The sequence below is a fragment of the Pagrus pagrus genome, assembly GCF_965226575.1.
Source record: "Pagrus pagrus genome assembly, chromosome: 20".
In the NCBI taxonomy this organism is placed as follows: Eukaryota; Metazoa; Chordata; class Actinopteri; order Spariformes; family Sparidae; genus Pagrus; species Pagrus pagrus.
In genome coordinates this window covers 1,716,499-1,731,498 of record NC_140207.1, presented here as the reverse complement: position 1 = coordinate 1,731,498, position 15,000 = coordinate 1,716,499, and the positions used below count along the sequence as shown (strand labels likewise).

General features: G+C 47.1%; 1 protein-coding gene across 5 annotated transcripts in view; it reads right to left on the bottom strand.

The window, feature by feature from the left end:
- Positions 1-15,000, bottom strand: part of rreb1a (ras responsive element binding protein 1a) — a 61,914-nt gene that overhangs the window by 29,924 nt on the left and 16,990 nt on the right. For 2 of the 5 annotated variants that reach the window (XM_084339999.1, XM_084340000.1), the window contains exon 2: positions 3,583-3,676. The exons of the other annotated variants lie outside the window; for them this stretch is intronic. The gene's annotated coding sequence lies outside the window, so the exon portion shown is untranslated. The remainder of the gene's footprint in view (positions 1-3,582; positions 3,677-15,000) is intronic. 5 annotated transcript variants of the gene reach the window in all.

The following is a 15,000-nucleotide window of genomic DNA, read 5'->3' as shown; positions in this document are numbered from 1 at the left end:
CACAGGTTCAACCAGATTCCTCTCAGCATTTCTTTACACACACATCCAGACTTCACCTGCTGAGACGTCCTGAGACGACCAACGACATCTGTTTCTAACTTCAGGGCCAATTAATCTTAATATCATCTTCAGCATTCACTCCAAACAGAAATAAAACCAACAATGAATCACAGATATAAAGTACTGAGCGTCTGAGGGTCACTGAGCCATGTTAACGTCATGCTTCAGTAATCTGTCGTCATCAAACTACAAAATAAACTGATTACAAGTTGAAAGTGCCTGAAGTTTCTGATGCTCGGTGAGTAAACCTGGTACTGCTGATGGATGTGAAGTCATTTAAAGATGCTATACTGCTAGCATTTGAAGCTAATTAGCCAACAGGTCTTCTTTGTTTCACTGACAGATGCTAATTCTGGCAGCTAAGCCTACTTCGCTACTTTATGTTGGTGTTATAACTGAAGCTACTGAAGCTAACATTAGCTGCCTTTGGTCTTTGATATAGTCTTGATACCGACAGTTGAAGCCGATTAGCTTTAGTTGGCTAACGCTAATTGTTTATAGGCTGATACTGACATTTAGACTAATCAAGCTAATTTAGTTAGCAATCTAGATGGAGGCGCATTAGTAGGCTAACTGTGGTGTTAGCATCTGAAGCTCATTAGCATACATTAGCTATCTTTGGTGTTTGACTGAGCTACTGATGCTGGCAGCTGAAGCTAATTAGCTTAAGTCAGCTGGATCAACTTTTCAGCTGCAGCAGTTCATCCAGTTACTCTTCTTTCCTCTTTTCTGTGCACTGCATGGCCAAAAGTATGTGGACATTTCACATCACAGTGCAGAGCAGCTCAACACACACATGACGCCACAAAGGCAGCATGTAACAGATCTTCTCCGCTGCCGCTGAACTCCAACCGACGCCGGTGTCGTCTGAAGACAGTCAGAGACTCTGTGCGTCTTCGTCTCCGTCTCTTTCTGTTTCTGTGTCTCGACCACAACAGGAAGCTCACACTCACGGGAGTCACCAGAGAGCGCTTCGCTGCTTCCCCATATGTGAGCGAGCTCAGAGCGAGAGAGATTGATGGGAATTCTCTCTCTCCCCCTCCTCCTCCCCCGTCTCCCCCCCACACCACCATCTAACACTCAGCTGCCATCACCCATCCTCCACCGCGCTGCACTCCTGACGTCCCTCCCTCCTCCGCTCCCTCTGCAGCAGCTCTGCCTCGACTTGTTGCACCACCTGTAAACACCGAGTCCTCCCGCAGCAGCGACATGCTGTTTTATCTCCACGCTACAGGGACAAAAGTATGTGGACACCTGCACATTTCAGCCGTGACAAAGCTTTTTAAACCAAACTGGGAAACATTTCTGTCATTAGACTGACTCAAACAACTGAGACATCATGTTGCTCAAGTGAGGGATTTTGGTTATCAGGCCCACGTTGCACAAGAAAGAGGCGCGACGTGCAAAGTGACAGCGTCGGCATCTACTGTGACGTCTCACAGGGCAACAGCAATGATTGAGCGTCTGTCATCATAGTGTCAGTTCTTGATTCTGCTCGGAGGGTTTGAAGCTCCCACACCTCAGTGTCCCTCTAATCTGCAGACATCTTTGATCAGCTGCTAACTGCTGCTGCTTTTGAATCTCTCCTGTGGGCCTCACGCCCCGGTCCAGTCTCACTGGGACACTATTAATTGATTGTCTGATCAACAGTCCAAAACCCAAAGAGATTCAGATCATAATGATATAAAACAGAGAGAAGCATTAAAGTCTCACACTGGACAAGCTTCAACTGGAGCGCGGCGTCCACATACTTGTATCTGATCTCTCCTCTCCTGCCCTCCTGTCCTTCTCCATCCATGTATAATGCTTCATGGATCAATAAAAACTGGAACTGAAGCGCGCCGTCCCGTTCGTCTGCAGATTATTCTGCCACGCCGACGTCTCCAGACGTCTTGTCTTGTCGGACCAACGGTCCAAAACTCAGAGAGCTTCAGTTCATAACGCTGTGAAACAGAAACGCAGAACATGTTCTGGTGTTTCTGCTCAAAACATCAAAACACTTGGAAGGAGGCGTCCACATACTTTTGGCCACATGGTGTATCTTGTCTCCATCTTCAGCAAAACTTTCTATTACTTTTTTCACGTGTGTGTGTGTGTGTGTGTGTGTGTGTGTGTGTGTGTGTGTGTGTGTGTGTGTGTGTGTGTTTTCCTCCAGGTTACAGATTGACTGGTGTGTGTTTGCAGTGCAGTCGACCCACACACACACACACACACACACTCTGGTGGAGTTTAGACCCGGTGTGATAAAGGCCTGATAGCTCTACTGTACAGCATACCAGAGCAGGAGGAGGGGGGGAGGGGAGAGTCTCAGCCAACCACTGAGCAGCCTCACTGTGGAAAATGTCTGCCAGCTCTCAGCCAATCAGGACGCAGATTCCTCTACTCGCTCTGTCTCTCTCAGATGAACACACACACACACACACACACACACACACACACACACACACCTCGCCTCAGTTAGTGTTTCCCTTGTTGTGTTGTTGTGTTGTTGTTGTGGTTCATTTCTCATCTCACAGATTTAATTCACTTTCCTTTCTGTCAGCACCAGCGTCCATTCAAGATTCCACTGATTTAAACATGCTGTTGTAGATGACACCTTGTTAACTGCTTCTGTGCATCAACACATAAAAACCTCACGTTGTGTTCTGACGAGGTGTAAAATGCTGTTTTGTGAATTTGTGTTTTGCAAAATCAAACTCAAATCAGTAATAATTTGATATTCTCTCCGTCTGCGTTTCACTTTAAGAGACAAATGTTTTAACTGCAGCTGGACGTGACACTCAGACACCAGCGTCTCCTGATGCACCAGCTCTGTGGAGGTGATTACATTTATATTATAAACTAACTCGTCATGATGTTTCAGTGAGAGCTGCAGCACGCTGACACTTCACACAGATCCACATTAAAGAGGATCTGACTCGTATCATCATTTTGTGTTTTGATTTATTAGAAGCGTCTGTGACTGAAGATACTCTGTGTCCATCTTTGATTTTACATCGAAATCATTCTGACTGGATTAATGATTGATCCCTGACACACACACAGAAAATCAGCGTTAAAGAATAAAACACATAAATAAACACAGATCCACATCTCTTCAGCAGGACCACGAGGAGACCTGGAGCCCAAAACATCTGAACCAGGAAGTGTCCGAAACAGACAGAGAAAACAAAAGCTTCAGCATCATCAGCGGGAACAGAGAAGCTGACAGGTGGTCACATGGCAACGAGCAGGTGAAGCAGCGTTTACAGGTGTGTGTGTGTGTGTGTGTGTGTGTGTGTGTGTGTGGAAGATGAAGATGAAGATGCTCAAGAGTGAAAAAAAGTGAAATGACGTTGATGAGATGAGAAGAGCGAAGAGAGCTGATGGCGCGATGTATCAGAGGACAGACAGGTGGACAGACAGGTGGACGGACAGACAGGCAGGCAGCAGAGCGATGAGGTGTGTGTGCTGCTCGCAGCCGGCAGGATGGAGGGATGAGTGATGAGAGGATGAGTGATGAGGAGGGAGGAGCATATTTACCGTCCTGTTCGTAAAGCAACGCTCGCTCGTGTCTCGGGGCGGGGCGGGAGGGGGGCGGGGTTTGTTGTGTGTGTGTCTGCAACCACTGCTCACACTGCAGGGGGAGAGCACAGAGAGAACATCAGTGACACACAAACACACACAGTACACAATACACAGTACACAATACACAATACACACAGTCATTAATGCATTCATCACACTGCATCAGAGAGACGTCCACCTCAGGAACCAGAACAGAACCAGAAACTCTTCAGTGTGTGTGTGTGTGTGTCCCGTCAGATAACAGTCAGTGTAAACACAGGAACACAGTGCATCATGGGTAACACACAGATATCTGCTGTTTGTGGGCCGAGAGGCACGAAGACAAACCGGGTTCCTACAATTAAACTTTGGTTCAGACGAGTTTCTGTCAAACTCACATCTGATGATCCAAAACATCTTCACCACTCAGCTCAGTCTGCATCACGAGTCACTCATCGTGTCAGGAGACCCTGGAGCTTCAGTCCGCCTCGTTTAAAGTCCAGAGTTACATTTATGTCCGACAGTGGACGAATTTAACTGATCTTTAAAAATCAGCAGTCAAGATGTCTGCAAGTTTCAGACCTCCACGTGATCTTCTGTCAACATCCGACGTTTCCTCAGCAAGTGAGACGTTTGTTATAATGTTATTTTCCGTGGGAAACAGTTATAATCCTACATTTCATTGACTGAACGTGTAGATGTGTCCAGATCAGCTCAGAGAGCAAATACAAAGATTATTAAATCAGAAGACGAACAACAGAAGCAGCTCGGCTACAACCAGAGGAAGAAGCTCAGATGGACTGATCTGTTATTAAAAGGAGACAAATAACTGATGTAAAGTTGTAATAAAAATGAACATCTAAACGTCAAAACCTTTAAAAACCTTTAAAAACCTGCACGTAGAAGCTGGAATGATGAGAAGTCGCTGCATCAGCCAACACTGCTTTTAAATGTAATTATCAGCAATCAGACACAAAAACTCAGATAATACTGATGATCAGAAAAAGCTGAATATTAACCAGTGTTCCCCCAATAAATAATATAAATATAATAAATAATATAAATATAATTAAATAAGTGAATAACAAATGTCTGTAAACAAGTTATTTAAGTTTATTTGAAAGGAAACAAAAAGGCAGCTGATGACAACAGCACAGAAGCTTAGCAGAGCTAAAGACGGCGTGGACCTCCTGATGGAGATGGGATGATCGAGGCAGGAGCAGGAGGAGGAGGAGGAGGAGGGGGAGGTGGAGGAAGAGGAGGAGGAGGAGGAAGAGGAGGAGGGGGAGGAAGAGGGGGAGGAGGAGGAATAGTAAAAGATGCTGGAGGGATGAGGGGATGCAACAGGCTGCAAAGCTCCAGTGGAAGTATTTCTGGATGGATGAGAGAGGGGGAAGGAGACAGAGAAAGATTAAGAGCTTAGAGGGTTGGTAAGACTAATTAGGAGGCAACGAAGGATGGAGGAGAGGAGAGGAGAGGGATGAAGAGGAGGAGGAGGAGGAGGAGGAGAGGAGAGGAGGAGGTGGAGGAGGAGGAGGAGGAGGAGGACAGATCAGTGACTGAGTTAAATACAGTGCACATGTCCCGCCCTGCAGCGTGACATCACAGACAGGTTCTGTAGCTGCTGTCCGGGCTGCTGTCGGTGCTAATGGGCCCAGTACTGCTGCAGACAGGAGGTAAGCTGATACAGGGAGGTGCCGCAGCTCCCACCTCCCCCGGGTTTATCACCATGTTCTCCCTCCGCCACACAAAGCTCCCGCTAAGCCAGCAGCTAATGAGCTAGCCCCGCGTAGCCTGCTGCATTGTTCTAATAGGAAGAGCTGCTAATGTCCTGACCAGAGTTCAGCCGGGCCGGGCCCAGGCCATGGAAGCGTTCTGGACTGATACTGCTGGAACTGAAACCCCGGGTCAGTACAGGAGTCACTAAAACACCACAAACAAACAAATGTGCTGATTTCATTATAAAATGTAACAGAAGTTTAAATTAATCTGCTGACTGTCATCTAATGTATTAATTATTCATTATTCAGTATCATAATAATATCATTCATAAAATAATAAGTTCAAATGGGTCCAATAATCACACACATCACAGCTTATTGATCAGCTGATAGACACGAAGACACAACCAAGAAACACTCACACACCGAGGTGACGCTGTGTGTGTCAGTGTGTGTGTGTGTGTGTGTGTTACAGGGAGCGATCGGACGAGGTCGAACCTGAGAGCAGTGTGTGTGTGTGTGTGTGTGTGTGTGTGTGTGTGTGTGTGTCTGTGTGTGTGTGTGTGTGTGTGTGTGTGTGTGTGTGTGTGATGAAGATGCTTCCAACTGTGAAAGCCTGAAACACTCTGAGGGTAAAAATAACCCGCCGAGCAGGACCAGGAATGTGTGTGTGTGTGTGTGTGTGTGTGTGTGTGTGTGTGTGTGTGTGTGTGTGTGTGTGTGTTGAAGAATGTTGCTCTGCTTTTGGTTGACAGGCACGAACAAGTGTAGAGAGCCCGGAGGAGAGAAGAGGAGAGGAGGCAAGAGAGGAGAGGAGGCAAGAGAGGAGAGGAGGCAAGAGAGGAGAGGAAGCAAGAGAGGAGAGGAGGCAAGAGAGGAGAGGAGGCAAGAGGGAAGAGGAAGCAAGAGAGGAGAGGAAGCAAGAGAGGAGAGGAGGCAAGAGGAGAGGAGGCAAGAGAGGAGAGGAGGCAAGAGGGAAGAGGAAGCAAGAGAGGAGAGGAGGCAAGAGAGGAGAGGAAGCAGGAGGGAAGAGGAAGCAAGAGAGGAGAGGAGGCAAGAGGAGAGGAGGCAAGAGGGAAGAGGAAGCAGGAGGGAAGAGGAAGCAAGAGAGGAGAGGAAGCAAGAGGAGAGAGGAGGCAAGAGAGGAGAGGAAGCAAGAGAGGAGAGGAGGCAAGAGAGGAGAGGAAGCAGGAGGGAAGAGGAAGCAAGAGAGGAGAGGAAGCAAGAGAGGAGAGGAGGCAAGAGAGGAGAGGAAGCAAGAGAGGAGAGGAAGCAGGAGGGAAGAGGAAGCAAGAGAGGAGAGGAAGCAAGAGGGAAGAGGAAGCAAGAGAGGAGAGGAGGCAGGAGGGAAGGGGAAGCAAGAGAGGAGAGGAAACAAGAGAGGAGAGGAGGCAAGAGGGAAGAGGAAGCAAGAGAGGAGAGGAGGCAAGAGAGGAGAGGAGGCATGAGAGGAGAGGAAGCAAGAGGGAAGAGGAAGCAAGAGAGGAGAGGAAGCAAGAGAGGAGAGGAAGCAAGAGAGGAGAGGAAGCAAGAGGGAAGAGGAAGCAAGAGAGGAGAGGAGGCAAGAGGAGAGGAGGCAAGAGGGAAGAGGAAGCAAGAGGGAAGAGGAAGCAAGAGAGGAGAGGAGGCAAGAGAGGAGAGGAAGCAAGAGAGGAGAGGAAGCAGGAGGGGAGAGGAAGCAAGAGAGGAGAGGAGGCAAGAGGGAAGAGGAAGCAAGAGAGGAGAGGAAGCAGGAGGGAAGAGGAAGCAAGAGAGGAGAGGAAGCAAGAGGGAAGAGGAAGCAAGAGAGGAGAGGAAGCAGGAGGGAAGAGGAAGCAAGAGAGGAGAGGAAACAAGAGAGGAGAGGAGGCAAGAGGGAAGAGGAAGCAAGAGAGGAGAGGAAGCAAGAGAGGAGAGGAGGCAAGAGGGAAGAGGAAGCAAGAGAGGAGAGGAAGCAGGAGGGAAGAGGAAGCAAGAGAGGAGAGGAAGCAAGAGAGGAGAGGAAGCAAGAGAGGACAGGAGGCAAGAGAGGAGAGGAGACAAGAGAGGAGAGGAAGCAAGAGGGAAGAGGAAGCAAGAGAGGAGAGGAAGCAGGAGGGAAGAGGAAGCAAGAGAGGAGAGGAAGCAAGAGAGGAGAGGAGGCAAGAGGGAAGAGGAAGCAAGAGAGGAGAGGAAGCAGGAGGGAAGAGGAAGCAAGAGAGGAGAGGAAGCAAGAGAGGAAAGGAGGCAAGAGAGGAGAGGAAGCAAGAGGGAAGAGGAAGCAAGAGAGGAGAGGAAGCAGGAGGGAAGAGGAAGCAAGAGAGGAGAGGAGGCAAGAGAGGAGAGGAGGCAAGAGAGGAGAGGAAGCAAGAGAGGAGAGGAGGCAAGAGAGGAGAGGAAGCATGAGGGAAGAGGGAGCAAGAGAGGAGAGGAGGCAAGAGAGGAGAGGAAGCAAGAGAGGAGAGAGGAGGCAAGAGAGGAGAGGAGGCAAGAGAGGAGAGGAAGCATGAGGGAAGAGGGAGCAAGAGAGGAGAGGAGGCAAGAGAGGAGAGGAAGCAAGAAGAGGACACAAAACAAGGAGAGGAGACAAGGAAAGGAGACAAGAGAGGAAAGGAGGCAAGAAGAGGACACAAAACAAGGAGAGGAGACAAGGAAAGGAGACAAGAGAGGAAAGGAGGCAAGAAGAGGACACAAAACAAGGAGAGGAGACAAGGAAAGGAGACAAGAGAGTAGAGGAGACAAGGAAAGGAAAGGAGACAAGGAAAAGCGAGGAGGCAAGAGGAGAGTAAAGACCCCTACAGAGTGTTGACAGGAAACAGGGCGTTTCATTAGACTGTTTCACAATCCACACTGATGCAGCGTGGATGGAGAGGGTCGAGCGAGGTTCAAGACAATAGAGAGGAGAGAGAGAGAGAGAGAGAGTTCACTGACTGTGAGAAAAAAGGGAAGTGAGAGAAGAAGAAGGAGAAGAAGAAGAAGAAGAAGAGAGAAAACATGAGAGAAAGAGAGAATCCAGTCAGACCAGACGAGCCGCTTCACTGTTGATCCAGCTCACTAAACTCTGCCCTGATTGGCCGGCTGCCCGCCACCCTCTTTGTAACCTCACAGCTGATTGGCTGCTGAAATCCTGGAAACCTGCCTGCCTCAAGGACATCAACACCTCCTCCCCCTCCTCCCCTCCTCTCTCTCCCCCTCGCTCTCTGCTCTTTTACTGCTCGCTCGCTCGCTCGCTCGCTCCGCTTCTCCTGAGTGTGAGCATCCTTATCAACTGTCACACACACACACACACACACACACACACACACACACACACACACACACACACGAGTCAGTACCTGCAGTTATTGGTTAACTTTCTCTTCATGTCTGATCTTGTGCTGAGTGACGTCTCAGATCTTCGTGTTAACAGTCAATAAAACTGCACGAGGACTTTCAGACGCATCCGAGAGCCACAACATGTTCAATAACTGCTGCGTGACACGTACGACACGTTCATTAACATCGGTTCATTCGTTAAAGTGACTTTTCATTTTCCTGCTTCTGTATTTATTCCTCTTTGTATTTGTTCTCGAATGTTTTTTACTTTACGCATCTATTTTTCTTTTATCTTTTCTTCTTAAATAAAATATAATTTCATGTGAATTAAAACAAATTAACTTTTATAGATATTAAACTTTTTAATTTTAAATAAAGTATCAACTCAGAGGAACTAAACGCAACGTCAACATCAATATAAAAACTATAACTCATCAATTAAAATGTGTTTCATTTTAAAATAAAGTATCATTGCATTGTTTAAAGTTGTATATGGCATCGTATGACACTTTGCAAGGATTTAAAGACAGAATACAGATTAAAGTATCCTATAATATCCTCTGCTGGTATAAAAAGGAGCTGAAGTCATGAGAACGTGTTCATGCAGCCGCAGCAGAGACACAAACAGTTAAATGAGCTGTGGAAACAGACGCTTTGAGACTTGTGTGGACACTTTGTGACTTTAAATCAAATCATTTCTAAAATGAGGATACATCATTATCTGCTCCTGCATCCATCTTTGCCGTCTTTGTCCCTCACACGCTCACATGACGCCGAGACTTCAGACTAGAGGTGCGTTTAAACGGTCCGTCTCTGAGGCTTCGCGGAGACGTGACGTTTGCATCAGTCCGTCAAACAGAAACCGTGTCTCGGTTCTGCCCGTCATGACGCAGCAGTCTTACTTCCTGTATTTCAGTGCGAGCCGATTCCTCATATGAACATGAGAACGAGGAGAAAATGAAAAGCCTGCAAAAACTCACATCAGCTGACTTTTTATCAGTGGTGTGTGTGTGTGTGTGTGCACACAGAGCCTCTTTACTGTCGTCTATGAGTCTGTTTGTTTCTCTGTTACTTTCTCCATCCTCCTCCTGCTTTCTTCTGTAATTACAGCCACGGTGGTGGAGGGGGGGGGCAATAAGTCAGAGCAGGGGGTCCCTGTCAACATGCTGAGCAGCTGTCTCTCACACACACACACACACACACACACACACACACACACACACACACACACACACACACACACACACACACACAACCACTCTAACAGGTGTCGGAGACAGCCAACGACCTCTGCTCTCTCCTCTGTGAGTCCTCTATTCATTCAGACCACGTTAACAGATGCTAACCTGGACATGCTACGTCTGAGTGTGTGTGTGTGTGTGTGTGTGTGTGTGATGCAGCCACTTGTGTTTCCTCCTCACTCTTTATTCACTGTGAAGTCACCAGATGCGAACCTGAAGCACACACAGACACACACACACACACACACACACACACACACACACACACACACACACACACACACCAACTCCTGCCAAACACTTGTGCTGCTGCTGAGTGTCTTCATTGACAAGGCAGTGAGCAGATGCTAACTTGCTAAAGCTAACAACACACACGCACACACACACACTCACACACTCACACACACACACACACACACACACACACACACTCCATTTCATGCCGCTTCAAACTCCTCTACATTTATCCAACAGCTGTAGTTTTGGGACGTTGCAGGAGGTTCGTGTCGTCTGGCTGTCAGAGGAGTGAAGAAGAGTCGACCTCTTCCTCTAAAGTCAATAAAACTCATGAGCGTCCTGTTCTTAACGGAGGAGAGGCGACTCGTTAAATGTTCCCTGCAACTCATTCAATCAAGTTAATATGAGCAGCAGCGTTACTGTAAGTTTTATTAGTTTATTATACCCACACAGACATTAATGTATAGTGTCACCTTGTTTATTTACCAGCTGGCGTCGTTAAAACATTTTGGGTGTTCATGTGCTGCTTCATATCGTAAAACTAAAACATCACTGGTGTCATGATCTGCTACTACATGCAACACCGTCATTAATGTTGTAGCATATTGAAGAATAAGGGCTGAACATGAAGTCATAGATGCATCATGTCCCTCAGGATCATCCTGTATGTCCACGATGAGTAATGCCAGCATCATATGAGCACCTGAGCTTAGTCTTAAGACTGGGAAATAAAGTGAAATCATCCTTTAAATACACATGTGAGCCTGTGAACACTCCCTGTCCTCCTCCTCCTCCTCTTCCTCCTCTGAGCGTCTGACTTTTAGTTTCTTGGTTTAAAAGAAGCAGAATTTGTCTTATTTTCCGTCGTGGTCGGAAAATTTCGGAAAGAAAAAAGTCTGTTTCTCTCCTTTGTTTCAGTCTGACGGACACAAAGAACCGAGCCTGGACTCTCCTCTGTTTGTCTTTCCTCTCATCCCTCCATCACTGCTCCATCCCTCCCTGCAGGAGTCAAACCCTCCTCCTCCTCCTCCTCCTCCTCCTCCTCCATCATCATCTTCCAGCAGTTGTCTCTCTGCTCAACAAGCGACACATTCATCCTCTGCACAGCTCACATACTCCATAAATCCACACACACACACACACACACTCAGCAGCTGGCACACACACACACACACACACACGGCCTGCATGTCTGCACACACAACTGGGAGTGTGTGCATGTGTGTGTAAACGTGTGTGTGGGGGTAAGAAAGAAAGGCAAACACACACACGCAGACTGACACACACACAGTCCACATATTTGCAGGCTGACAGATACTGGTGCGTCTGAGAGAAGAAGTGGGAGGGACACACACACACACACACACACACACACACACACACACAGCTGGCCACATCCGTAACACAGCGAGTCCTCTGCTGTCTGTCAGAGTGTGTGTTCTCTGCAGAGATGCTTCAGTTCAACACCAACTGACTACAACTGCTGCTACTGAGAGAGTGTGTGTGTGTGTGTGTGTGTGTGTGTGTGTGTGTGTGTGTGTGTGTGAGAGTGTGTGTGTGTGTGTCCATACTCAAGTAAGACTTCTGGGTACTTTTTGTAACACTGTATGTAGTGACAGAATGTAACGAAGTACATTTACTCAACTGCTTAAGTACAATTTTGAGGCATTTGTATTTCACTTGAGTATTTCCACTCCACTACATTTTGAAGGCATATATTGTACTTTGTACTCCACCAAATGTATTTGATTACTCTAGTTACTAGTTACTTTGTAGATTACATGCTGCATCAGAGACACAACAGCTACACACAGCGGAAACAAAGCTGTGACTGAACGAGACGATGCAACAACCTGAGAAATCTCCTCGTCTGTTCATCATGTTTGAACAGTGAGGAGACCAACCTCCACCTCCACCTCCTGCTCCTCCTGCTGCTCCACCTCCTCCTCCTGCTGCTCCTCCTCCTCCTGCAGCTACAACAACAATAGAAGCTGGGTGTGTCTCCGCCCGTCCCTCCTCCTCTTTTCTTTTCTCTCCATCTTTCTCTGTATGCAAAGTAAAACCCTCACAGCTCTTTCATCACCTGAAATACAGGATGACTCTGTGTGTGTGTGCGTGTGTGTGTGTGTGTGTGTGTGTGTGTGTGCTGAATACGTCCAGAGCTCAAACCGGCTTTGGCGTGTATGAGCACGCTGTGAGGCCTAAAGGCGAGACACACACACACACACACACACACACACACACACACACTTTAAACTGTTGAGAGACTTCACGTCTGACGTTTGTTTTCACTTGAAATCAGTGACATGATATTAATCTAACACACACTGATGAGTGTGTGTGTCAATAAATACTGAGACAATCATCACACACACACACACACACACACACACACACACACACACACACACACACACACACACACACACACAGGTGGAGCTGGAGAAGGTAAGATGGAGAAACAGGGAATGAGCTTAAAAGAAGGAGGAAGGTAATCTGAAGACAAAAGTGGTGCAGTAAAAAGTATTTACCTCTGAGAAGTAGTGGAGTAGAAGTATAAAGTTGCAGAAAATGGAAAAACTCAAGTAAAGCACCTTAAATTGTATTCAAGTACTAGAGTAAATGTACTTAGTTACTTTCCAGGATAAAACACTGATAAATGAGGATAATGTAAGCGAATACAGTGGAGGAGTTTTGTAATAACCAATAAAGTAATAGAGAACGTGTATGTTGAGTACTGATGGAATGTAACTGAGTACATTTACTCAAGTACTGTAACCCCCTAACCCTAACTTACTTTTGAGTGGCTTTACTTTCCATTTATTTGAATACTTTAGTTACTTTGTGGATTACATGCAGCATCAGAGCCAAACATGTCTATAATAAACTTGTACTTTTGAAACTTCAGTACATTTAACATCAGATACTTTACTACTTTTACTTGAGTACTATTTCACTTTTACCAAAGTAATCTTTTAACACCATATCTTTACTTTAACTGGAGTATGACCTGAGTACTTCTTACAACACTCCATGCACTGTATGCAGTGATGGACTGTAACTAAGTACATTTACATTAAGTACTGTACTCGAGTGCCACTCTGAGGTACTTGTACTTTACTTGAGTACTTCCATGTTCTGCTACTTTACTCTCTCTCTCCATCGGAGGTGAAGTAGGAATGAAAAAGAGACGAAAAACAGAGAGAAAGATGCAGAAGAAGAGAGAAACTCCCCCTCTTTTCACTATAATGGCCGTCTTTGTGTGTCAGAAGAATACAGCCTTCATGTGGACACACACACACACACACACACACACACACACACACACACACACACACACACACACACACACACACACACACACACACACAGTTGTAATTAGATGATGCAGTTCAGCTGAGGCCTGACCAAAGATGCTCGTCTCTCTCTCTCTTCTCCTCCTCCTCTCATCACTCCTCTGTTATCCGTTTCTTCTTCTCTCCTTCTGATGCTCCACCCTCCATTCCTCCGACTTCATCTCCTCCGTCATCCTCCTCCACTCTTTCTTCCCTCCTTTCCTTGTTTCCTTTTCCTCCTTTCCTTTCCTTTCCTCTCCCTCTCTTTCCCTCTCTGATACAGGCTGAAGTACAAGGCCACACATTCGTCCAATCAGATCCCTCACTGGCTGCAACCCTCCCATCCCACACTGGACAGCTGTGTGTGTGTGTGTGTGTGTGTGTGTGTGTGTGTGTTAGCAATTTAAACAGCTGTTGTTGCTGAGGAGACCAACTTTTTCCAGTTTAGACCAGTCGAACTCGAACTCAGAAAAAAACTTCACCTGAAATCACAAAAACTTCACTTCATTTCAGCCTCCTCTCCTCCCTCCCTCCCTCCCTCCCTCTCTCCTCTCCTCCCTCCCTCCCTCTCTCCTCTCCTCTCCTCTCCTCCCTCCCTCTCTCTCTCCTCTCCTCTCCTCTCCTCCCTCTCTCCTCTCCTCTCCTCTCCTCCTCTCCTCCCTCCTCTCCTCCCTCCCTCCCTCTCTCCTCTCCTCTCCTCTCCTCCCTCCCTCTCTCCTCGCCTCCTCTCCTTCCCCTCTTCATCCTCAGCGAGCTTCATCACCTCACAACACTCAAACTACAGATGTTATCTCATCATTTACAAGTGGACAATCTGTAATCGCCTTCATGTTTCTGCTGAATTAAAGATCAGACACCGATCAGACTCAGCTGAGGTTGAGGGTTTGAATCCCCTCCAGGCCTCTCTCTCACACACACACACACACACACACACACACACACACACACACACACACACACACACACACACACACACACACACACACACACACACACACACACACACAGTGTTCACTCGTGATGCTGCGACAAAATGGCTGCTTTTTCCTTCTGTGCAGAAAACTTTAGCCGTGTGTTTTACAGCATCTTTTACACACTGAGAGCAAAGGCTGCTCGAGATAAAGCAGTTAATGTGTTACTGCGGCACACACACACACACACACACACACACACACACACACACACACAGGGATAAACTCTGACAAAGTCCAACTCTTAAGGCACCACTGATCTCTTTTATCCTCCATCCCGACCCGCTCGGAGCTTATCTACGCCACAGAGATGCTGAAACAACACTGCCGTATCCTTCACTTCCTGTCTGGAGAGGAAGCAGGAAGCAGCAGGAGGCTCTGAAGGGCCGGAGCATTCTTCTGCTTCCACCTCCCCTCTCTCCCCCCTCTCTCCCCCGTCTCTCCCCCCCCAGAGGTGATGAGGATGTGAACAAAAGGCTCAGAATCAGCTGATCTCAGCCCTCTGAAGCTTCCTAATGCTTTTATTTTGAAAGGTCACAGGAATAAACAGCTCAGACTTGATGACTCGAGGAAACTGTGACGGCCTTAAAGAGACAATCCGAGTTTTCACCGACAG